Raw genomic sequence first — 24,554 nt, forward strand, 5'->3', positions numbered from 1 at the left:
ACATGGCACAGACACCACACTTAAGAAGTCTCCAAAGTCTAACTTGCAACCTCTCTGATACCTGTCTTGCTGTTTTCTGTGGCCCCTCAGAACTGTAGAGACTTCTGCAGCACCAGTCAGTGGCCCTCCTGTGTGTCATGGAGGTTCCAAAAGGGACATCTGCCCTGATGGTTGCCTTGGGGTTACTCTCTGTCCTGCTAAGCAGTCTCATGACCTGCTGATTCTTCCCACCTTGCCATTTTTTCCTCATTTCCCTCTTTTTTTTAATGTTGCCTCTTCTGGTTCTCTATCTTAAATACCTCTCCCTCCCAATCTCCACTATATTTCTACTTTCTACCTGTCTTCTCTTCCTCCTCCCTCTCCCACATCCACTATGTACTTCAACATCCATGGCATTTCCATGGTTTCCCCCTTTCCCTAGTTGTACACTATACCATTTTTGTGTAAGGGACCACGAAATGTTGGATTTGAAAAGTCGATGGAAACCTACTTAAATTTCATTGTGATAAGAATGACAGCTACCACTGAGATTTGATGAGTATGCTCCCTCAACCCCTGCAAGCAGACAAGCACCACTGTGACTCCCATTTGCAGATGAGACTAAGGGACTAGGCCCAAGTTGCACAGTTATTCATTGGAGGCTGGTGGCTCCAAGCTCAAACTTCTTTCTCCTTGCTGCTCCCCTCATTTTGTGTATCAGGAAGGAAGTAAAGGCGATGTCACCTTTCAGTTCCCTCTTTCCTTATTTGACCCTCACAGATGTGGGTTGTCCCAGGGAGCCTGTGCAGGAACCCTAAACAACACTTCTTCTGAGACACTGGGAATTTCCACCTTTCCCATCCTACCAAGGATCAGCTCGTAGACACAGTGGCAAGAGGCTGAAGGCCAAGTTTGGGTTCCCTCCCACCCACCGTCCTCACTGGCATCCCCACTGGCACCTTAACGATCTCTTTACAAAGTTCCATGTTCCTAGGCAGAGCCTTGTCAGCTCTTTCGGAAGAGTTATCAACTCTGAGTTCCCCCATCTTTTCTATCCTTTTCAGAAACTTGTTGACTAGCAGCTCTGTGAAGGGAAACTCAAATACTTACTGAAGCTAAAGATTTAGCCAAAGGAATTTTAGGTTGAACACAACTCACACTTAGAAAGTTTGTCTTTAGAGGACAACCTCAAAGAGACTCTGAATGGAGAGAACATAGCTTAGTGATATCAACATGATCTCCTATCTGGATTGCTGTGGTAGGGCCCTAATCGGTGTCCCTTCCTCTGCCCTGTCCCCTACACTGTACTCTTGTGAGCATAGAGACCTCTCTCTTGTACTCACAACCCGCCAACAACAGCCATGCAACTGGTGGGAAAAGCCAGACTCTTACAACAGCCCCGGTGGATCTCAGAGTGTGATCCCTGGACTAGAAGCATCAGCATCATCTGGAACCTTGGGAGAAATACAAACTTCTGAATCAGAAACAGTAGGAGAAGTGTTCCACAGTGTGTTTTAGCAAGACTCCCAAGGGGCGCCAGGGTGGCTCATTTGGTTGAGCATCCCGCTCTTGATTTTGGCTCAGGCCATGGTCTCAGGGTTGTGAGATCAAGCCTGTGTTGTCCTCCGCACTCAGCGGAGCATCTGTTTGAGATTCTCTCTCCCTCTTCTTCTCCCTCTGCCCCTCCCCCCTGCTTGTGTGTGCACGCTCTCTCTCTCTCTCTCTCTCTAAACAAATAAAATCTTTAATAAGACTTCTAAGTGATTCTGGTGTAAAGTTTGAGAACCATGGTCCTGCATTAACTGTGCCTCTGCCCAGCCCTTCTGTGCTCCTCCGCTCTCACTGCACCCCATCTACCCTACTCTTTCCCCATATATCTGCACGTCCTACTCCCTCACCTCCTTCAGGGCTTTGCTCAAATGTTAACTTCTCAGTTAACGCATCTGTGGCCATCTTTTTCAGAACACAACCTACCCCTGACTCCCCCTTTATCTTCCTTTTCTTCATTTTTCTCCACACCACTTCTCACCATCTGGCACACTACATTATATTTTGATTCTCTGTCTCCATTAATTAGAATGGAAGCTCCTTGGCGGGCAGGGAGTTTAGGTGCTTTATTCACTGATGTAGCCTGTGTAGCTAGAAAAGTCTCTGTCACAAAGTAAGTGCTCAATATTTCTTGAGTGTTGAAGGAAGGAATGATTATGTTCTGGTGCTTAGTAGCCATTGACTTATATAAGGTATCTGACATCTCTGAGCCTCAGTCTACTCATCGATAAAAAGACAGTTTAGGAAAATGAAAAGTATACATAGTGCTCAGCTCATTTTAGTCACTCAATGGTAGCAACTGTGATCATCAGAATAAACTTTTTTAAAAAAAGATTTGTTTATTTTAGAGAGAAAGAGTGAGACTGTGGGGGCAGGGAGGGGTAAAGAGAGAGGGAGAGAATCTCAAGGAGACTCTGTACTGAACATGGAGCCTGACGCAGGGCTCGATCTCATGACCCTAAGATCATGACCTGAGCAGAAATCAAGAGTCAGACTTAATCAACTGTACCACCAAGGCGCCCCAGAAAAAACTTACTTCAATATCACTAGAAACAAATGAAGAGTAACGGCTTGAAGTTTCAAAAATATTTTTAAAGTTTGGAGAACATTTGGGAGTGGGTAGTGAGTGTACTAAAGATATATCCCCCTTTCCAGGAACATGTTTTTGGGGCAAAGCATAATCTTCCTATGCTGACATGGGTTTCTCAGAAGGCAGCATTTTTTGATGAATTAAAATAACTAAGGCATTATAAACATACAGCTTAATTAATGTTCCAAAAACAAAATATGGATTGAATAGGAAACACATTGAAAACTTAGGTTTGTTTGTAGATGTTTTTTCCAAAATATTGCAATAAAATGTTTGGGAACATCTAATAAGACTATTACGTAGCTAGATTTTCCTGCCCCCAAACTAATTTGATTACAAGATAGGTCACAAGGTCTGCATATTTGATTTTTGATGCGTCCATTCTAATTGTTACTATGGACGAAGACTAAACACAAAAAAATAAAACATCCTGTTGGGGAATGATCAACTCAACACACACCACATGTTTTTTCTTCTGTCATTAGTCTAAGGGGGATTTCCAAAAAGACAAAATTCTTAGAAACTAAGTTTTCCCTCGTCATTGCTGCATAGTCCCACTTAGGCACTGTCCTGGGACCTCCCAGCTGCTCTCTGGTGACATCAGTTTGAGGTGACGTACTAAAAAATGACCACAGCTAGGAGCTGGGTATTTGGAGAACAAAACCCTCTTTTTGTTCTGTTATGCTTAAAAGTTCAATATCAGGATATACAAACTCAACAATTTAACAATCCTGAATCCCACGTGGCTTTTACTATGAACAAAAGACCTTTCTAGACTTCACATCCCAAGCATCCAACACTAGCCCACACCTCTCTGCAATGGATGGACAGGGTCAAAAGAGAAACTGATCACTGTATGGGGGAATGGCAGTTGTCAAAACACATACCTTCACACCTACCACACTCTCCCTTGTGTGAATAACCCTTCTGGTCCTTAGCAACAGTAGCATGTTCATGTAATATTGTAAATGTTTCAGAAAGTTCTCTTTCAAGTTAAAAGTAGATCTGCCCTACGACCTAGCAATTGCACTGCTGGGGATCTACCCCAAAGATACAGATGCAGTGAGATGCCGGGACACCTGCACCCCGATGTTTATAGCAGCAATGTCCACAATAGCCAAACTGTGGAAGGAGCCTCGGTGTCCATCGAAAGATGAATGGATAAAGAAGATGTGGTCTATGTATACAATGGAATATTACTCAGCCATTAGAAATGACAAATACCCACCGTTTGCTTCAACGTGGATGGAACTGGAGGGTATTATGCTGAGTGAAATAAGTCAATCGGAGAAGGACAAACATTATATGGTCTCATTCATTTGGGGAACATAAAAAATAGTGAAAGGGAATAAAGGGGAAAGGAGAAAAAATGAGTGGGAAATATCAGAGAGGGAGACAGAACATGAGACTCCTAACTCTGGGAAACAAACAAGGGGTGGTGGAAGGGGAGGTGGGCGGGGGGGGGGGTGACTGGGTGATGAGCACTGAGGGGGGCACTTGATGGGATGAGCACTGGGTGTTATTCTATATGTTGGCAAATTGAACACCAATAAAAAATAAATTTATTATTAAAAAAAAAGAAAGTTCTCTTTCAGAAAAAAGTTATGGGTGGAACTCAAAGAAAAGGTGACTAGGCCAGGAGAGGCTGAGGACTGCCAACAAGCACCTTTGGAAGAAGCACTGGTGTTTGCTTTTGTAGGTGAGCTGGCCTCGACAGAACATACCTTTTCACCAACCCCCTTCCCCAAAGAACCCAAAGTTCTTTCCACTTGGGGAAAGTGCTTTCAGACAACAATCTGATATCAATCATTTCTATTTGGAGAAGAATTAAATCAGCATGTTTTCATTCTCTCTCTAAAGGCTCTGCATTCTAAATCATGTTTCTCTTTAGCCAACAACAGATTTTATTCACTGCTAACTAGATCTTCAAGCCATTGGGAAGATACTACAGAGGGAATTTTTAAAAATAATCACAAGGGCAAATACCTGTTCTCCCTTTACCCTAGCAAGACCTTTCCTAAAAAGCACAGTTTCTGCCTGTGAGGCCAACTCTGCTTGTCTACTGTGTAAAGTATATGGATCCAGTCTCTAAGCAAGTATTGGTTATTTTTAAAAAAATCAATGGGAATTGTTTATGGCTCAGCTTTAATCAAAAGTCTAGCTGTGAGAAATATCTAAAATCATTTGAAGGCTATGAGATCTACCTCCTTGTGTAGACTTTGTAAAGATCGTGATGTAAATTTCTCTAACTTTTATAAATTTCTTGATGGATTGGAAGCAAATTACCTTCATGGGTCACTCAAAATTATTGAGTTACACATTTGCATTAGGCTCTCAGGTTCTAGTTAGTAGGCCCTTAAAGAAGCTATCTTAACAAATCCTCTACTGCATCAACTTTAATGGCTTTGAATGTCACTGGAGCAACTCCGTGTCCCCCTGTTGGAAGTTCTACATGGAAATATCAGAACTGTGTGCCAGGTTACACTTTCTCTCTTTGAGGAATTGCTGTGTATCATGTTATGGGTAGTAAGAATCACATAATTAGTCCTGTATATTTCTCTTTTTCCTTTGGCTGCCAGGAAATACAGAACCAAACATATCTCAATGTTATTAACTATGTAGATCTATATTGTAGAATCTTTGTTCAAGTTTTTTCTCTGATTTTGCCTTTCTTCTATTTTAATTTATATATTTCCCAGCCCTCATTTTTAAAACTTGTTTATATTTTCCATTTTACTGTACTTATTCTTTATAAGCCATTTGATCTTTCCAAAATGGAGTTATTATATATACACAGATTACATACATACAAACTACACACACACACATACACACACCCCTTTATGTCAGCCTGGTAATTAGAAAGATTACCTTTCTTTCGTTCTGTTCTTTTTTCTTTCTTTCTTTCTTTCTTTCTTTCTTTCTTTCTTTCTTTCTTTCTTTCTTTCTTCTTTCATTTTTAAAAAAGATTTTATTTATTTATGTGTGTGAGAGAGAGAGAGAGGCACAGAGACACAGGCAGAGGGAGAAGCAGGCTCCATGCAGGGAGCCTGACATGGGACTTGATCTCGGGGCCCCAGGATCACACCCTGGGCCAAAGGCAGGTGTTAAACCGCTGAACCACCCAGGGATCCCCTTATTTTTTATTTAGATTTTATTTATTTATTTGACAGAGAGAGAGAGCACAAGCAGGGGGAGCTGCAGAGGAAGAAGGAGAAGTAAGCTCCCCGCCGAGCAGGGAGCCCAATGCGGGGCTCCATTCCAGGACTCAGATCATGACCTGAGCTGAAGGCAGATGCTTAACCAAGTGAATCACCGAGGCACCTCTAGTTTTTCTTTTTTAAAGATTTATTATTTATTTGAGAGAGAGAGAGAGAGAGCGCACAAGCAGGGGGAGGGGCAGAGAGAGAGGGACAGAATCTCAAGCAGACTTCCCACTGAGTGTGGAGCCCTATGGGGGGCCCCATGTACAGTTCGATCTCATGCCCTGAGATCATGACCTGAGCAGAAATCAAGAGGCAGATATTTAACCCACTGAGCCACCCAGGCACCCCAGAAAGATCACAATTTAATAGTGTATGTATTTTCATGGGAAAAAACTATTACATGAAACAGAAATAAAATTGGTTGTACTGGATCATTCACTGTAGAGAAATTATTGTAACACGTTCTATAAATCTCTGTGAGCTAACTACTAATATACAGAAATAGTTGTATTACACTTCAATATCATTTTCTATAATATTATTTTACCAAGTACAAATGAGGATTTAGACTTCATGGACTCTAATTTTTCATGGCCTTGTTCTCCAAAATTCTAGACATGTGTCAGTTTTTTACAATTCACTATATTTATTACTCATGCTCTAGTGAATTGGGGAGAGAGCGATTTGAATATCATGTAATTATACTTAGAAGAAGATAGGCAAGAATATAATGCATAGGAAAGTGTTCTGCAAAACTCCAAGGGATAATACAAATGTTAGCTATTATTACCATTGCCCATAATCATATAAAACATGATTATCAGAGATGCACCAGATCTGCTCATGAATTCAAGTTGTCCTGTGTTCCTTCACTGGGTCTCTACAAAATAAGGATACTCAAGAAAACCCTCAGCAATTTGAACACTCTTTAGTCTCATGAGACTGGGACTTAATATCTAACTTTTAAATAGTCTCCCTATAAAACAGAAGAAAAAACCCAAGAGATGAGAGATATTTTTAGCGGAGTTATTTGCCTGTTTTTTTCTTTTCTTTCTGGTTATTAAATACAACCGAGCTATTCCCTAATAATCCAGGAAGCACAGAACTAAGACATTAACCAGCCTGTGTTCCAAACTCAAAGGAGGTTAAAAACACAGCATTGTAATACAAACACAGCTTATAAGTACAGCGTGTGTACCTACTGTTCTGCCATTTAAACTTTGAGTAGCTGTACAAACAAGTCTATCTTGAGGAAACAGACTGGGTAATTTTCCATTTGGACTGTTTGAAATTTCACCAAGCGCCTCAAACTTGCAGAAGTCTGTGCTGCCAGACATTCTCTTCAAATTTGTTATCTCTCCTTCTCCCCATTAAGAGTTCCCTTTAACAAAAATGCTTTTCTTAAAGGTTGTGCTTTAAGTAAAAAAAAAAAAAAACCAACAACTTTAATTTTTACAGACACAGAGATTAAATTAAAAAAAAAATTAAAGAGGTAACACCCTAGTTTTGGAACATAAGTTAATCTCTTCCCCATAACCTAAGACAGAGCCAGGTCAAGCTGTCATGCTCTTATGTCTTTTCAAAGATCAGAAAAGAATTTCAAAGATCTAAATAGAAGGTAAAATATGAATCAATGAAAAGATCAAGATGCAAAATTGCTATGGTAGCGGCAGTAAATGCTAACAGTGATGTGAGGGATCTTTAGAGCCTTTTGAGAAAGGATGGAACCATGTAAGGAAAACTTTAGCACTTAGTACATAACTAGAGAAGACTATCTTCTCTTAGCTTCTATAAACCCACTGGATGAAAAAGAGCTCTATTAGAAATTATCTTAGATACACATGAAAGTCCAATTTTCTAAGCCTTAGATCTCCAAATCTGCAAAATGCCTCTTCTACAAATAGAAGTCGGCACTCACCTAGAGTGCTTTTTATAGGAAAGGAAGTAGTTGGGATCTTCTTTTCAAATTAATGCACCCACTCTGAACAGAGGGATTTTTCCCTCAGTGTGTTATAAGTTATCAATAACTAAAATAAAGTCCAGTTCATTTAAGATGGGAGATGAGGGTATTCATGCATCTGCCAGCCTGTGCGCGCTGCCCTTGCCCATGCAGCTTGCAGTCGTGACCTCTGGCAAGGCACGCATCGGAAAGCCCATTGCGCCTTTCCAGGTCACTGCTGTGGTGGACAGCACCTTCAAGGAGGCGAAGCTTTGCAACTACAAAGGGAAATACTTGGTCCCCTTTTTCTACCTGTTGGACATCACCTTCATCTGCCCAATGTAGATTACTGGCTTTAGCGAGCATGCCAAAGACTTCCGCAAGCTGCGCTGTGAGGTGCTGGGGTCTCCATGGACTCTCAGTTCACCCACCTGCTTGGATCAACACTCCCAGGAAGGACAGAGGCCCCCTGAACATCCCCTGCTGGCTGTGTAACTAGAAGTTTATCCAAAGATTATGGTGTGCTGAAGGAAGATGAGGGCATTGCCTACAGGGGCCTCTTTATCATCGATGGCAAGGTGTCCTTCTCCAGATCACTGTCAATGATTTGTCTGTAGGGCACTCTGTGGATGAAGTTCTGCAACTGATTCAGGCCTTGCAGTACACGGATGAGCACGGGGAAGTCTACCCCCCTGGCTGGAAGCCAGGCAGTGACACAATCAAGCCTAACATGGACGACAGCAAAGAATACTTCTCCAAACACAACTAGACTGCAGACAGGCGGAAAGCTTGGGCTGTCGGCCCCCACCTACACCCCTACTTGGATACCCCATGCTGACCCAGGAAAGGCCAGACTTGCCCCCTTAAAACTTCATAGTCCATGACTCTGGAGGGCTTGGTCAAGGCCTTCTCATTCTCCCAGTTGGGAGCTGATGAATGGTGAGCCCTTCCCTAGAGCCCATCTAGCTGGGCACAGGCCAAAAGGTAATGAATAAAGTATTAGGACAGATAAAAAAAAAAAGATGGGAGATGAGGTGTCAAAATATTATTGAAAATTAGTAGTTTCCATTTTTGAGGGGCACTAGCTAGATGCTGAGAGCACTGCGCTAAATGCCTTTTATGCATGATCTCATTTAAGCTCTTAACAACCATGAGGTAGGCACTATCTTTATTCTGGTTTACAGAAAAGGAAATCAAGGCTCAGGGAAGAATAGTTACTTATTCAAGGTCACAGCTACTTAACAACCAAGCCAGCAGTGAAACCCAGTTTTCTGGGTTCCTAATCCGATACTGTCTTCAACATTCTGGGTGAATGATGGGGTGGGATTAAGACTTGAACTCTAATGACAGTGAGAGTCTGCCATGTGTGTGAACTGATAGCATCTTTGATTTATGTTGCAAGGAGAACCGAAAATGTAAAGCTAAAACATGAAGGTCATACTTGTGCACACTGTGCCTTCCTGTCATCCCCCATTTTCACCTTGCGCAAGTCATACCAGACTATTTGGTTCTTTTCCAAGCTCACCATAAACTTTTAGATCACACAGAGCCTGTGGGGGCTATTTCTACTGATTTGGAATGTGCCTCACTCTTCTCTGCTGGGGTGAAATCCAACTCTCCATTCCCTGTCCCTGAAGTCTGAATTAAAGCATTCTCTCTACTATCTTCTCAGGGGACTTTGTTTTGTTCTTAGAGCATGTAGCATATCTACCCTATATTATTATTAGAGGCATATACACCCATCACCTGCAGAAAAAAAGCATGTCTCTTAAAGGACTGCACCCAAACCATCTTTGTATCATCCATATACCTCACACAGCACCCTGAATGCAGCAGGCACTCAATCAATGTTTCGTGTATAGTTAAAATAGGACACTTACCGTCTACTACTACAACATTTATATCAAAGAAAGGACTATTCCCAAAGGAAGTAGAAGTATTTTTGCTCACTCTTCTTTTTGAAAGGATTTTTCAGACAGGCTATCGCCATTCCAAGGAAGGTAATGGGGCTATTTTTCTGTTTAGGAACCAGTGGTTTAAGTAATGTAAGCTATGGATCAGTGGTTTGCAATGATGGGGCTGATCGAAAGACAATCACACTCAGCACTGCTAAGGTTAATGGCACTGCCTCTGATAGGGGAAATATCACAGTGGAAGATAGGGAAGAAACCAATAAAAACATTTACACACACCTTTAATGGTATGCAGCGTAGAACCCACTTAAATGAATCCCAACTAATGAAAACATCTTGAAAAGAGAGTGATTTTTAGAGAAACCTTTTATCTACAGGTCTTATATTTATAGAGCAAACCTTTTAGATGAATACAGGGCAAAAAAGAATCAAACGAGTAATTGTTGTGACCATTGTGGTTCATATAACTTGCATCAGGCCAGTGAAATGAATGAACGAAGAAGGCTCTTCTCTACCAATTTATGTCATATATGTCAGATTATAAATAGCCTCCTCGGTAGGCACCACAAAGCAAAAAACAAGGTCTTGGGAATGACTGACTCTTGCTTGTCCTGCTGTACCTCTACATGGGCACGGTTTCAGACTTTTCTGAGAAGAGTGGCTGAACAAATTTGGTTCCACCAGAAAAATGCATAAAAAGGCAAACATACCATAGCCCTCCCAATATATATCGGACATATGCTTTGAAACTTACTATCTTTTCCTTTTTTTTTTTTTTTTAGATTTTATTTATTTATTTATTCATGAGAGACAGAGAGAGAGAGAAAGAGGTAGAGACACAGGCAGAGGGAGAAGCAGGCTCCATGCAGGGAGCCCAACGTGGGACTCGATCCCGGGTCTCCAGTCATGCCCTGGGCTGAAGGCGGTGCTAAACCACTGAGCCACCCGGGCTGTCCTATCTTTTTATTTTTTATTTTTTTTCTTTTTCTTTTTTAAAATGAGCTTTGATATCTTGAGGACACAAGTATTTGGTAGGCAGAGATCATAATGGATAGAAATGGAGACTCAAAAGCAGAGGTAAGAGTTGGAATCAGAAGGTGCTCAAAACTTCTAAAACTGTAGACATAATCTGCCAAAGATTTAAATTCTATGCTTGATAGATCTTTCAGACCAGTGGCTTAAGAAAGAAGACACTAATATTTCCACTTAAGACCACTAAACACACATAAGAATTACTGGAAACAATCGTGTTCCTATAACCCTCACCATCTAGTGAAATACATCTTTTTGCCAAAACAATAAACATGCTGGGCTTGAGCCTATTTTGTCTCTAAGCTGACTGTCCCAGAAAAAGAAAAACTGAAATAAAAGCCAACTAAAAGTGTATCTAAATGTCACTGGAGTGAATATACTCAGTACAAACAAGAAAAATGGCTATAGATTCAAGGAAGTTTAAGAATGAGGTCAAACACTAATATGCTAACATCGTCTAAAGATTCCTTAAATGTATTCTGAATCAACTGGAATGTCATTATTAGAAATTGTGAGTTTCATTTATTTGAGCGATTTGAGGTAATTCTAGGTGCTTACATTTTTAAAAATTATCTTTGAAAATTTTAGAATTCTAGGTTAGCTTGGGAATAAAGGGCAAAAATGATAAATATGGAAAGAATACCTTTCAGTGTCCTTAGGACTCTGTGGGCATGGGAGAGAAGTTGTGGGCTAAACGGTAAAATATGCTTCCAGAGGAGAGGAACATTAATTTCCCATGGAACAGCTTTGTAACCGTATTCACCTGAAAATGAGTACTGTTAGGCTGACTGAAAAAAAGATGTGGAATATACTAATTTTGTCTCCTAGCATTTGTCTGGAGACCAGGGCTGGAAATGAAGGAATTCCTCATTCTATTTCTTAATAAGTGTTTGCGGATATCTCACCATATCTTTTTTTTCTTTTTAAAGATTTTACTTATTCGAAAGAGAGACAGAGAGCATGCCAGAGAGAGAGCACAAGTATGTGTAGGGGAGTGGTACAGAGGGAGAGAGAGAGAGAGGCAGACTCCCTGCAGAGCAGGGATCCTGATGCGGGCCTCAATCCCAGGACCCCGGGATCAGGACCTGAGCCGAAGGTGGATGCTTAGCTGACTGAGCCACCCAGGCAACCCCTCATTATATCTTTACTAAATTCTAGGGAGCAAGAAGAGCAAGGATCAGTAGTCCCGTTTCATAGACGAAGAAGCTAAGGCACAGAGAGGTTAAGTACCCTTTCCCAAGTGCATCTGAATGTTTTAAAAGCATCTCACGGCCAGATAAGTGACAAAGTCAAAGCTCTGGCCTCGGTTTCCCATCCCTCTTTTACCCATCATGCACCTGTCGAAGTTCAAATTGGAGGGCCACCCTCTCTTCCTTTCAAAAAACAGTTCCTCCAGTAAGTGAAGTTATCAAACCCATCACCTTCCTCAAATTTTACCCACTTTCTATATAGACCCTACAAGATCATGAAAAAGAAGAATGAGCAAGAGAGACATCATGTCTTGTATTTATGCTTTCCCATAAAGTATAGGTTACTTATTAGAATTATGAGTTGGCCTTTCTTTTCACATGTGTACTTGCTTACATGCTTACACAGAGCCTACTTCTATTTATTCTTGCGTTCCTTCCTTTTGCTCAGCCTCTTATGGCACAAAGATCTTTTCATGTCTAAGTCAGTTTTGCCATATAACCTGCACATCTCTCACAGTTTGACTAGTCACACCTGGTTCTGACTCACATACTGTCTTCTGTTGCAGTGCTACACCTAGGAAAACCGGCGACTACAGGCAGATGAGGACAGTGGTGGCGGCAAAAAGGGAAGACTATCAAATGTGCAGCCTGAACTCCTGCCAGTCCTGGCCAAGACCTGGGGAAAAACTTTCCTCCCTCACTTGGCAGCAAACTTCCCATGTCTTGCCAGAAAAACCATCTTGCTGTGTTGCCTATATCACAGGCACACCTTCCCCCACCCCGATATCATATGCACTCTCCCACCAGGTATCATAGGCACGCCCTCTCCCCCCAGTATCATATGCAACCCCCCTACCAAGTATCATAGGCCCTCCCTCCCTGGTATCATAGGCACCCCCCTCCAGGTATCACAGTCCCCCCAACTCCCGGTATCATGAACACCCACCCCCCGCCTCCAGGTATTATAGGGATACTTCCCACCCCCAATCCAGTAAGCAAAATTGCAAGCTGCTTGACTGGCCATCTAAGCACTGAACATAGGAAAATATGGGCTGGGAAATTCATGCTCTAAGCGGAGGCCCACTGAATAAGGATGACATCACTTATGATCTCCCCTGGAGCAGGCTTTTATGGAGAGCTCATATTGCCCACATACTACACAAGATAAACAGAGATGTTATAAGGCATGAGAGATGCATTTCGTTCTGCGTTTACAACAGACGATTGTCGACACAGATTCCATGGCAGGCACTGTGCTACAGGAAAACCACAAAACAGTAAGTAAGAAAGAATAAACAGTCCTTGCCTTCACGGAGTTTACAATCTGCTTTATAATAGTACTGGCCTTTGCCGACACTCTTCAGAGAATCACATGCAAAAAGATGTGATATTAAAACTGCAATAATTCAATTCGGAATTCTAAATACATGACTTGCCAATAAACTTCACAACTTGTTGGCAAATTAAAGGAAATGTTTCAATAGCCTTTCAAGTAGCTTTCCAATTCTGGTTTCTTTTGGGAGGAGAAGCAAGAAGGCAAAAAAAAGCAGAGTAATACTATAAGAGAAAAAAGGCAGGACAAGTGCTGGACCTCAAAGGCCTCAGTTCTACTGCTCATCGTGTTATTTTGGGCACATCACTGAACTTCTCTGGGCTCCAACAGTCCTGTAACTGATGCCTGGAACAGTGTCTGGCATACAGCAGATGTTTGCTAAATAAATGTTGATTGAGTGAGTGAATAGAATATGTGAAGATTTGGTGTGAATATTTCTGTAGTTCACAGTAAACATGAAGAAATTAGAGATAAGAACAGTCAAGTAACAGAAATTTCTGTAATGTGCTTATGCCCCAAATGAAACTTCACTCGTAAATAGTGTCAGAGTGGCTGAGTGCCAACAGGGAAATGTGGGACTGTGTCTGCCCATTATACTCTCTTGCCATGTCCCTCAGGCTTGAATTTTTATAACAATCTAAACTCAACAAATGGATTTTCTCTGATTCCAACCCACTAGGCTAGTACCTTGGCTAGCAAATTCACCAGTGCCATGCTAAGCTTTCTTTTCAATATTTACGGAATATAAGGCGATTTTGGGTTTTAGCCTTGAGCGCGTCAGATTTTGACAGCTTAGAAATGTCATCCTTAGAGCAAGGACTTTTCGCATTCACAGAGTTCTGGCTCTAACTATTCTCTAAATGCAAATGCAAATATCCTTGACCAGAAGACGTTGAGCATCATGTTCTAAGAATGTTAGTGAGATTACATGAAGTTCTTTTTAACTGTATTAGTTTCCACTCAACATCTACTCAATTGAATTAGAGTAAAGTGGGGGAAGGCCTATGTTCCAAAGGTGGATGCCAAAGAAGTCACATTTTAATTTTGTCTCCATATCTCCTTTCTGGATGCTTTTCTGTTGACCAGTCAGCAAGCTTCATTCCAAGGAGAGCGCACTAGATGGCCGGCCAGTGAAGAATTAAATAGGATACAACTGGTGTATTAGACACTGGTCAGAAACACTCTGCCTCCGCCAAACGGAGCCTTATGTGATGGGCCTAATGCTCTTTTTGCTTGACAAGGACCTTGTGTTTTCCCTCTCATACATAGCTAGTGAATCCCATTTATTAACCAAGCGTACTAGGGCTCAGTGGTTGAGCTTCTACCTTTTGCTTCTACCTTTGCTTCTACCTTTGGCTCACATTGTGATCCGGGGGTCCTGGGATCCAGTCCCGCATTGGGCTCCCTGAGGGTAGCCTGCTTCTCTCTCTGCCTATGTTTCTGTCTCTCTCTCTCTCTCTGTCTCTCATGAATAAATAAATAAAATCTTTTAAAAAAAAAAGAGTACTAGAATTCATTGATTAGGAAAATACACCGATGGTATTTTTTTAGCGATAAAGTGAACTCCCAAGAACATAAATTTGCAAAATTGAAGGAAATACAAGATAGTGAAACTCCTCTGTGTTTACAAGTTAACAAGAACAAAAAGAGGCTCAGAAAGAAGAGGGTAGGAGACAGAACAGGCTGCTGTGGTAATGTGGCACCGTGGCCTAAGTGGTTTTTAAGAGCAGAATTGTTTAAAATCAATGTCAAGTGGTTTGTGTGTTCTGAGATATAACCTAAGTGCTCCCTCCCCAACCCTGCCACCTTACAACTTCACCAAAGTCAACTACTTCCATAATTTCTATGTATGTAGTATAGAAGTATAATGAAAGAGGTGAATCCCACACCTGGGTGCAGGGCCTGGATAAGGCTATGGAGAAGCCTCAATTAACTCAGCAAATACAGGAACCTGCAGCTAGAAGGGGACTTGAGCCTGAAAGCCCTCTCCAAAATGTGCAAAAATCCTGTGGTAGACATTAGATTTCTTCAGCGTGCGGGACAGAGGTCTCGAGCTAATTCTAAGGGGCAAGGAGACCATAGGTAACATCTGGAAATCTACATACATTTCAATATTTATATTAAATATCCAATAAATCTCTTTTATGAACACCTAAAACTTAACTATTGCTGCCTCTTGAGTAGCTTTTTATCTTTTGTACCACCTTCATCATGGGCCCCAAACACTTGAAATACCTTCAGAAAAACACAATCACATTTGATGGCAAATTGTGTTTAAATGTGCACCCAATGAGAACTGCATCTTAATCTCATTTATCTTTATGTCCCCATCGCCTAACACAAGGATTCTCACATATATTAATAAACACTAGTATGATTGGGCAAAGATGAACTGGAAAGAGGAGAAATTACCTATAATTACCTATTATTTTTCCCTTAAAAGATGTTAAAATCCTAAATTGGTGGTTACCAGGGTGGGGGGGAATAGAAGAGATACTGTTTAAGCATGTATACTTGCAATTAGTAGATAAAGAAGTCCTAGAGACCTAGCATACAGTACAGTGATTATAGATGACAAAACTGAATTATCAACGTTATTAGAGACTAATTTTAATCATTCCCAACACTCAAAGACATGATAATTACATAATGAGGTAGAGATGTTAGCTGATGGAGATCATACTGCCATGAATCAAATCAATATGTTGTATACAATTAAACTTACACAATGTTATATGTCAAACACATCTCAATTAAAAACAAAAGACTCTGAACTCCTGAGGACAAGGTCTATTCATTCACCCATTTACTCACTCATTCATTCATTCCAAAAACATTTATAGTGCCAGACATTGTGTTTGAAGTGCAGCACGAGGGTGGCTCAGGGGTTGAGCTCCTGCCTCTGGCCCAGGGTGTGATCCTGGAGTCCTGGGATCGAGTCGCGCTTTGGGCTCCCTGCATGGAGTGTGCTTCTCCCTCTGCCTGTATCTCTGCCTCTCTCTCTCTGTGTCTCTCATGAATAAATAAATAAAAACTTTTAAAAAAATGAAGTGCAGCATGAATATTAGTTTCTGCCCTCAAGGAGAATACAGTTAACATAGTTGTCTCCTCAAAATACATGTTAGGGGGACTTAAAGAAAATAATATGGCTTCTATTCATATTTATTTTGTATCCTCTAAAAAATAACAATGAATTAGTTATTAATAATGCCATGTTCCTCATTTGGTACATACGTCAGATGGTGACATGTTGCCCATAGTACACGAGGTATCCCTAGCAAAATGCAGAATAACTGCACACCCACTCTTACTCGCTTCACTTTCAGCACACTCTGACATATCACTGTTTTCAGGTGCCAGTATTCAGTTGAAAAGACTGGGAGATCATCTAGTTTTAACTAGTTAACTGCCATCACTACCACCACAAGTGTGACATCACCGTTGTCATTTCCTAACCTCAGGGTTGTAATTTCCCTGGGAAGAGGGAACAGGACAGATAGAAGATACACTGAAAATCTTATGATACAAGTTACTGGAGATTATTATAGTTGCTCCAAAACATTTCAGAGCACCTCCCTACCCATTATTTCTGTTGAGTCTCAAAGTCTAATTGGGAAAATGAAGTAGCACCTCCTCTGCCACTCACTTACTGCTCACTTACTGCTGACCATGGATTTGTGCCTCAACATCCCTGAATCTCATTTTCCTCATCTTCTCAGAACTATTATGCCAAATTAAGATAACATATCCAAATGATTTAAAGTTTCTAGTATGTAATATTATACAACTATGGTCAGTTCTCTTGCCTCTCCAATTGACGCACAGAAAGAATCTATACAGAGAGAGATCTGAGCCTAGAACTCAAATATTCTACACAATTATGTATGACCAGGCTGCCCAAACTTTCTTTAGATCTTGTATTCCAAAAGTATGCTTTCCTGATCAATTTATGTAGAGAAGTGCTGCCTCAGTCTCCTATTTTGAGCTGCTTTCACCATTGACCTTCACTATCAATTCTGCTCAGGTAGAATTGAATTCAGCAATATCTAGTGGAAAAAATGAGTGGAAGGAAAAAATATAGAGATGCTAGACAGCTTATGGCCACAACCAGTCTTGTCTGAGTCTTACTGGAACCTGCTTTTATCTTCTCTTTCCTTCCATTAAGAGAAACTTAAAGGCTATTATTATTCAACCACTGGTCCGTAGTTGAGGCTTCTGTATCTTTTCTCTACTAAGGATATCTTGTAATATTTTCCTATCATGGAGCCTATTTCTCAAAGTATTTAATTTGCCACCTTCATTAAATAATGGATAATTCATCTCTCCCCCACCTTTTACCTAATGAATCCAAACTATAAATCTCTGTAAGTGTTAAGATAACCAGTGAGTTCATAAATGGAGTCAAAAACAAAAATCTTCAGCCTGTGTAGCTTTTTCTAGGAGGAAAACGCATAATTTCTTTTAAGATTTTTCTTTTCACCCCCTTTGGGAACCACCAGTTGGCAACCATTGGTCAAAAGAGTGTGTTAGTGTGTGCTGAGTTTACCTATATGTTATTTCATAATACCAATTTGCAAATCTGCTAGAACTCAAAGGACATGCATGTTCTAAACACTGCTACTTTTAGAACTAACTGGCTGATGCTCTGACAACAAGGTACTTCATTGTCCCCCTCTCTGTCGTTAAGGATCTTACTTATAGTCCAAAGCTGCAAGAATGCATTTAATGGAAAAGCTTTCAGTTTGGGCAGCATTTGCAATTTTAAGAGAAGATAAACCTCTCCATGGAGTTAACATGATCTGTGAATGTGGGACATGCTAGGAGTCAGATATCCTAATGAACTTGGTCTTACTCACTTGAATTGGAGAATTAACCGATTCTTTTAAATAATTCAAAAATCTAAAATCAAAGGGATGAGGTACAAGTTTCGATTGCACTTCACCAACAACGGGGAACAGAAATAACATTTTATGTTTTCAATAAATACATTCGTACCTCTTTTGTCACTGCTATACCTTCAAATTTATTGGCAATCATAATTGTTTTATGCCATTCGACAAACTTAATGGCATCTGGTATAAATATCTCACAGCTCATCTCATTTGATACTCTCTGTCTCCAGCAGAAAAATCAAGTGAAAATTCAGTCCACTGTTGAAAACCAATAAAAAATCAAGTACTCATAATACTTGAGATTGTAGGGTAAGAGAGTAAAGAATGTTCAGAAGAAAAACAAGAATGTAATTTTGCCCATCAAATATCTAAAGCAAGAAAAAAAAATGTGTTCTGGATTGCCCCTCTGGCAATATGGCTCCTATCTATGAGGCAATGAGGCAGGTGAAAGAGAAGACGGGCTATACGTGATTGACTATCTACCACCGATCACCGCAAGTTCTAGGTGCTTTACATACCAACATACATCCATATATAAAATCTGTACAGAAACAGTCCTGTTAGTTCTGAGGACATAGTTAAACCTGTGGGAGCCTGAGCAAGGCTGAGGCAGATACCTGGGAGGATGAGATAAGGAATAAAGGAAGAGATGACAATCCCAGATGAGAGAAAAACATGAGGAAGGAAAAGGAACTAACATTGTTTAAGCTCAAAACAAAACAGTGACAAAAACACATTTCCTGGGAAGGTGATAACATCCCACCTTATAAATGAGGAAACATAAGTCCAAGAGTTCAAATTACTTGCTCAAATTCACATAATCAATAAGATATGGAACCAGAAGCTGAATACTGTTCTTTCTATAACACAATGTCATGATTAAGCAATTAGACCCTGGAGTTAGAGTAAGCTTGAGTACACTTTCCACCTTCTGGATGGTGGACAAACTATTTAAATTCTGTGTCTCAGTTTCCTCATATGTAAAATGGGCATGCTAATCGTACCTCTTTCTGTAAGGTTGTATTAGGATTAAATAAGGAGAAGAGAAATCCTAGCAGGGTGCTTTGCTGTGGTGGCCATGAAAATGAGCCATCAGATCACTTGCTACAAGGAGCATAACTGCCTGATAACCCCAGCTGCCATTCCTCTGTTCAAAGGCCATCCTTCCTCCAGGATATTCCAGCCAATGACTAAGGGGGAAAATACTAATGTGGACCCAATCCAGTGGGACACACAACTTTTTCTCTCTCTTTTTTTTTTTTTTTTTTGAGAAACAGGGAGAGAAAGAGAGAGTGCAAGGGGCAGAGGGAAAAGGAAATAGGCTCAAGCAGGCTCCATGTTCACCACTGAGCCCAATGAAGGGCTCAATCTCACGACCCTGAGATTGTGAACTGAGTTCAAACCAAGAGTCAGACAATCAACTGAACCACCCAGGCACCCCATGGGACATAGAACTCTTAAAACAGGTGATTTTGGCTCAAAGACTCTCCTGTACAAAACTTTCTTAGAAACTTACTGATATGTGAGAGGCTTCCAACCCAATCCTCCTTCCTTCCCCAACTCCTTCCATAGGTATCAGGTCAGTATTGTTTTGTGAAAGCTCTCCCAGTTAACTCTTGCTCCCTCTCTTTATATTTAATAGGCTTTACCCCAAATAAATCCATGCACATATAATTCCGCCAGGGCATATTCTTTCTGAAAGATTCAAAGTAACAAGCCAGCGTGCAGGAAGTCCACAATGAATGTAAGCTCTTATCATGATTATGACCAAAAATCATTATTTTTTATCATTATCTGGCTCTACAGCCCAGTAGAGTTTAATCTTTATTTTCCAAACTATTTTCCTTGAATCTGTGAACATTATTCTTTATTTTAAATGGGAGGGTTCAAAGATCACACTGTGTTTTTGTAACATATTCTGACAAGGTTTGTCACACCTAGCAAAACAGTCCTTAATTACAAACGAAAACATATATATTTCGTTTCCCAAATAGCACATGAAAAATATGGCACCTTCTATTTTCAGGTCTATCTGAATTGTCTTTTGTCTACCTCACCTTTGAATGTGGAATTTCCCAGTCTTCATTATTTGACCGATTTTCTACTTTCACCATCTTTCATGAAGCAAATAATCTGCTAATAACTAAATCTTGTAATAAAGTATACTTCCTCTGCATTTGTTCTGAAGAAGTGACTCACATACTGTCCAATGGCTTACTCAATTGCTATCCCACTAATTAAACTTACAAATTTACTTGCATAGGCTGAATGGCTCTCAACTACTATACTGTACCTATTGACTGTGCCTTACAAGAGGCTTATTGTTCCAAGATAACTACTGGACTAGGTACCAGCAGATGCAGGAGGAATGGAATTTAAGTAGTCAACTCGTTAGAACTTTGCGGTTCTCTTCCCAGGGTTCATTTTCAGTGGGTGAAATTCCAGTGGTTTGACCCTTTGTGATCAGTGAAATTATCACAGACTAATCAAACCTTTCCATGCTGCTGTTACTACTGTACACAGGACTGTGTGGCCAATTAGGACTGGTTGCCAGATAAAATGTAGCAGTTACTTTAAGTAAACAAATACTTTTTAAAAATAGGAGTATATCCCATTTAATACTACAAAATTATGCATCGTTTATTTACATGAAGTTCAAATTTAACGTGGTGTCCTCCATTTTTATTGCTGAATCTGGTAACTAGTAGGGAGAAAAATGAAGCTTCATGGTAAATGTACTTGAGACCTGGGGGCTTATGTTCTAAATGGTGTCATGAGATAAGGGATAAGCTAGAAGCTCACAGATTTAGATTTCCATTAAATGAAAAAGGAATCGTTTGCATGAGTGGGTATGTGAAGTCAAGTATCCCATGTAAGTAACTCAGCTTTTAGTATGACATGCATAAAAAAAAAAAAAAACCCTCTGGGGATACTAAAGGATGTTGCCATGGTAGATGAGAGAGTCTCTCTCTCTCTCTTTCTGTCTCTCTCTCTGGCAATGTTACAAATCAGGTCTTTGTCTATAGCTCTGCACTATACTCTATGCTTGCTTTGCTCGTCACTAAACATTAAGTATCTTGTATATGGTAGGGGCTCAGGATATATTTACTATATCAAGAAATGAATGGAGTTGGAATGTGCAAAGCTCTATAGACCATAACACAGCTTACCAAGGAGCTGCCAGGTCCTTTCCCTGGCCTAGAAGGTCTGATACAATTTTGTTTCCTGCTATCCCCATTTCCAATCACTCTCTCCTTCATTCATGCCCCTAAAGCCACACACTGGTTACTGTTCCTCCCACATCCCTGAAAGCCTTTACACTTACTGATCTCTCCTTTAAGAATCAAAGTCCATAATGTCTGCATAGTTCTCTTCTTTACCTTCTTCAGGTCTGAACTCAAATGTCAACAGATAGAAAAGCTGATCCCCATCCATGCTATGTAAAATAGCACCCATACCCTCCACTGTTCAACCCCTTATCTGTCCCCATTTTTCTTTGTAATATTTAATATCACTGGGCACATGACATACGTATTATTAGTTAGTTCACTGTCTGTTCCCCCCGCCCCCCCCCCCAGAAGGCAAGCTTTGCTCAGTGCAGTGCCCGGTTCTTAAGATGTACTAGCTAAATATTTGTTGAGTGGAGAGACAAATTAAGCCTTTTCCCCCTTACTAGACTATCAGGTTTTCAAGAACAAGATGTCTGGTCCATGGTTGTATTCCCTCAATGCATCTAAGTACATTGACCAATGTACCCAGCAGATTCTTAATAACTATCTGTTGAATTACTTATGAGAAAACTGAGGAACAAAGTCTTTAAGTGACTTGGACAACTGATTTTCTCTTAAGAGATGCTCAATGTCAGACTTATAATGGCAACTCTCCCTTACTGATTTGACCTATTCGGAAGCTGTGATTCAGTTTCTCCTTTCTCATCTCTTGAGTTTACAAATGCTGCTTATTGAGCAGCTCTCTGGCTGCAAAATACCTACAGAGATCTAAGAAAACAATGACTTGGAGATTGTTGGAAGCCTATTTTTACTTTGCTGGGCCTTTCCACAACATCCTTTCCATTTCTCTCTTTGGATATACACCATATGATACCTGCGAATAAGGCATATGAGACCCCCTTGTTGCCTTTGGGTTAAAATCAACCAGGTACATAAGTGAACAAGTGAGATGGGGCAGAGTAATCGGCAGTAAATATTATCCTCCCCCCACCTCTATTTGAGCTATCCCAGTAGATTTCCTTAACGACAAGCTAATGCCAAGGGAACAGAGTTGCCTGGAGCTGAGTAAAACCCGAAGAAGAGAAAAAGAATGGGGAAGCTGTAGGGAGAAAAGGTGCCAAAAATCCTTGTGGCCACATGAATTTTTGTAGCAGACAACTAATCAATCTGGATTAGTGACTCCAAATCCCCAAATAAATTATTTATATTATATTCAGTTTTCTAATATTACCCACAAATGGATAATTCCTTCCCAAAAATATATACAGGCTTTAAATCAACAAATTCACACTCAAGTGTCAAATCAGACCCTATTATTTGTGGCAAGGAAAGCTCATTCACTATTCCTGACCCAAACTAGCCTCCCTGATATCTCACTGGGCTGATTTTTAATTGATGGAAAGGTATCCTAAAGGGACCATTAAAAGTATCCTGCAGGTCCTTCTAAGGTCCTTCTCTGTCAAAGGGTCCTATCAGAGTTGTTCAGGCTCAGATCACAGAGAAAACAGAACAATAGCAGATGGAGCTGCAGATAAACACCAGGTGTACCTTCTACCACACTGTGATTTGATGACGGCTCCTCATTTGGTTTCTTTTCTGAGCCCAATTCAAATACTACATGAATTGTATTGCTTCATATTTTTGGAATCAAGATCTACAGATAGATTTACGTGATCCCATATAAATTACAAATCGACACCTAAAAATGCTTTCCTATTTAGAATGTTATACCCAATAGGCATTCACATGGTCATGTCTTCTAGGTCAAGAGTTATAGGCACAAATAAATTTGAGGACCGGAAAAAAATCCCTTTACTACTTCTTTCTTTCCTCTGTAACTAACTGTGTGTGAGGGATGGTCAGGGAGGGAAGTGGGGGGAGGTGGAGGAGGGAAGATGTCTGAACTAGACCACCCATCCAGTCCATTTTAGAATTTAGACATCAAGGAGCATGAGTCTAAAACACTCCCTATTTTGGCTACTAGCCAACCACTTAAAGTCTATTCAGCTAGTTATCCTCTGTATGTAGACAATAAAATACCCATAATGTGTGAGGTAAAACTACTTTTTAAAAATGACTACAAATTTCCTCCCTATTTTTCAGTTGAAAAAGCTCCTTAATGACACTGGGTCCTGGGGTAGAGCTCAACATACACTGCACTGCAATACGCATGCCGGGGAAACCCTGCAGCCTCACCTGGTACCTCATCTTTCAAAACACAAGATCCAAGAATTTCCTTTCTCTAGAGGCATTTCTAAAGAGCCTCTGCAAATAATGATGGGTCACATCTGCTAACAATATTTAAGAAAGCACAATTTACCTGGTCTCAGATTGACATTTTTAGGTTCAAACCAAATTCTGGTTCTCTAGTTTCTTAAAGGAGAGAGTCCAACTTAATCGCATTGCTGAAAATTCATCAGCCAGAATTTAATTATACAGATCTGGAAACCAGAAGGCATTTAGTTTTGAATGTCTCCCTAAGTTGGGACCTTTACATAGTTTAGAATATTGATCATTACTGTTATTGCTGCTATTCTGGTGGTCACTCTGCTGTGTCTGTCCCTGTGGCATTTTTTTGAAAGAGCACTGTGGAGAATGACTGTTGCTAGGTAATTGTAAGAGAAACTCATGCAAATTATGAAATATTGATAAATTGTATTTATAAGTCAATGGCACTAGAGTGCTCCTGCCTTCCCAGTAAATTGCAAATTATAGGGCTGCATTACCTCAAAAATTCCTAAAACGACCCAACAAAAATGACGCACTAATCAAAACTGTTCCTAAAATGGGCAGTGCATCCAGCAATAAGTAACGGACAATTCTTAGAATTTGGAATTATGAATTTTCTTTTGCCTTTCCATCGTGTATTATTAATATTATAACATTGCAATATACCTACTATATTTTTGAGGAGATGGGAAAAAAGTTAAAGCATAGGGCCTCCAATGTTTTAAGAGCACATTATCAAATAAAAGAATGTTTATCCATAAGAGAAATAGAAATTTACAGTTCTCTTATCTCACCCTCAAATTACAAAGTGGATCCTACAGGTCAGTAGCTTTGAAAGTTATTTCATAAGTATTAAATATTCAAAATACTCACAGAAATGAGTTAATGGATAACCAGGGAGATATGACTGTGGTTGGAGTACATTCCTTGTTCATCCAGCAACATTTAGCAACAATATCTAGTGTAGCAATAC

General features: G+C 40.3%; 1 protein-coding gene and 1 pseudogene across 9 annotated transcripts in view; one reads left to right on the top strand and one right to left on the bottom strand.

The window, feature by feature from the left end:
- Window positions 1–24,554, bottom strand: part of NFIA (nuclear factor I A) — a 375,352-nt gene that overhangs the window by 151,517 nt on the left and 199,281 nt on the right. The window lies entirely within an intron of this gene.
- On the top strand, window positions 6,028–9,360 carry LOC121499871 (annotated as a pseudogene).

This window comes from Vulpes lagopus, chromosome 10 (assembly GCF_018345385.1).
Source record: "Vulpes lagopus strain Blue_001 chromosome 10, ASM1834538v1, whole genome shotgun sequence".
NCBI lineage: Eukaryota > Metazoa > Chordata > Mammalia > Carnivora > Canidae > Vulpes > Vulpes lagopus.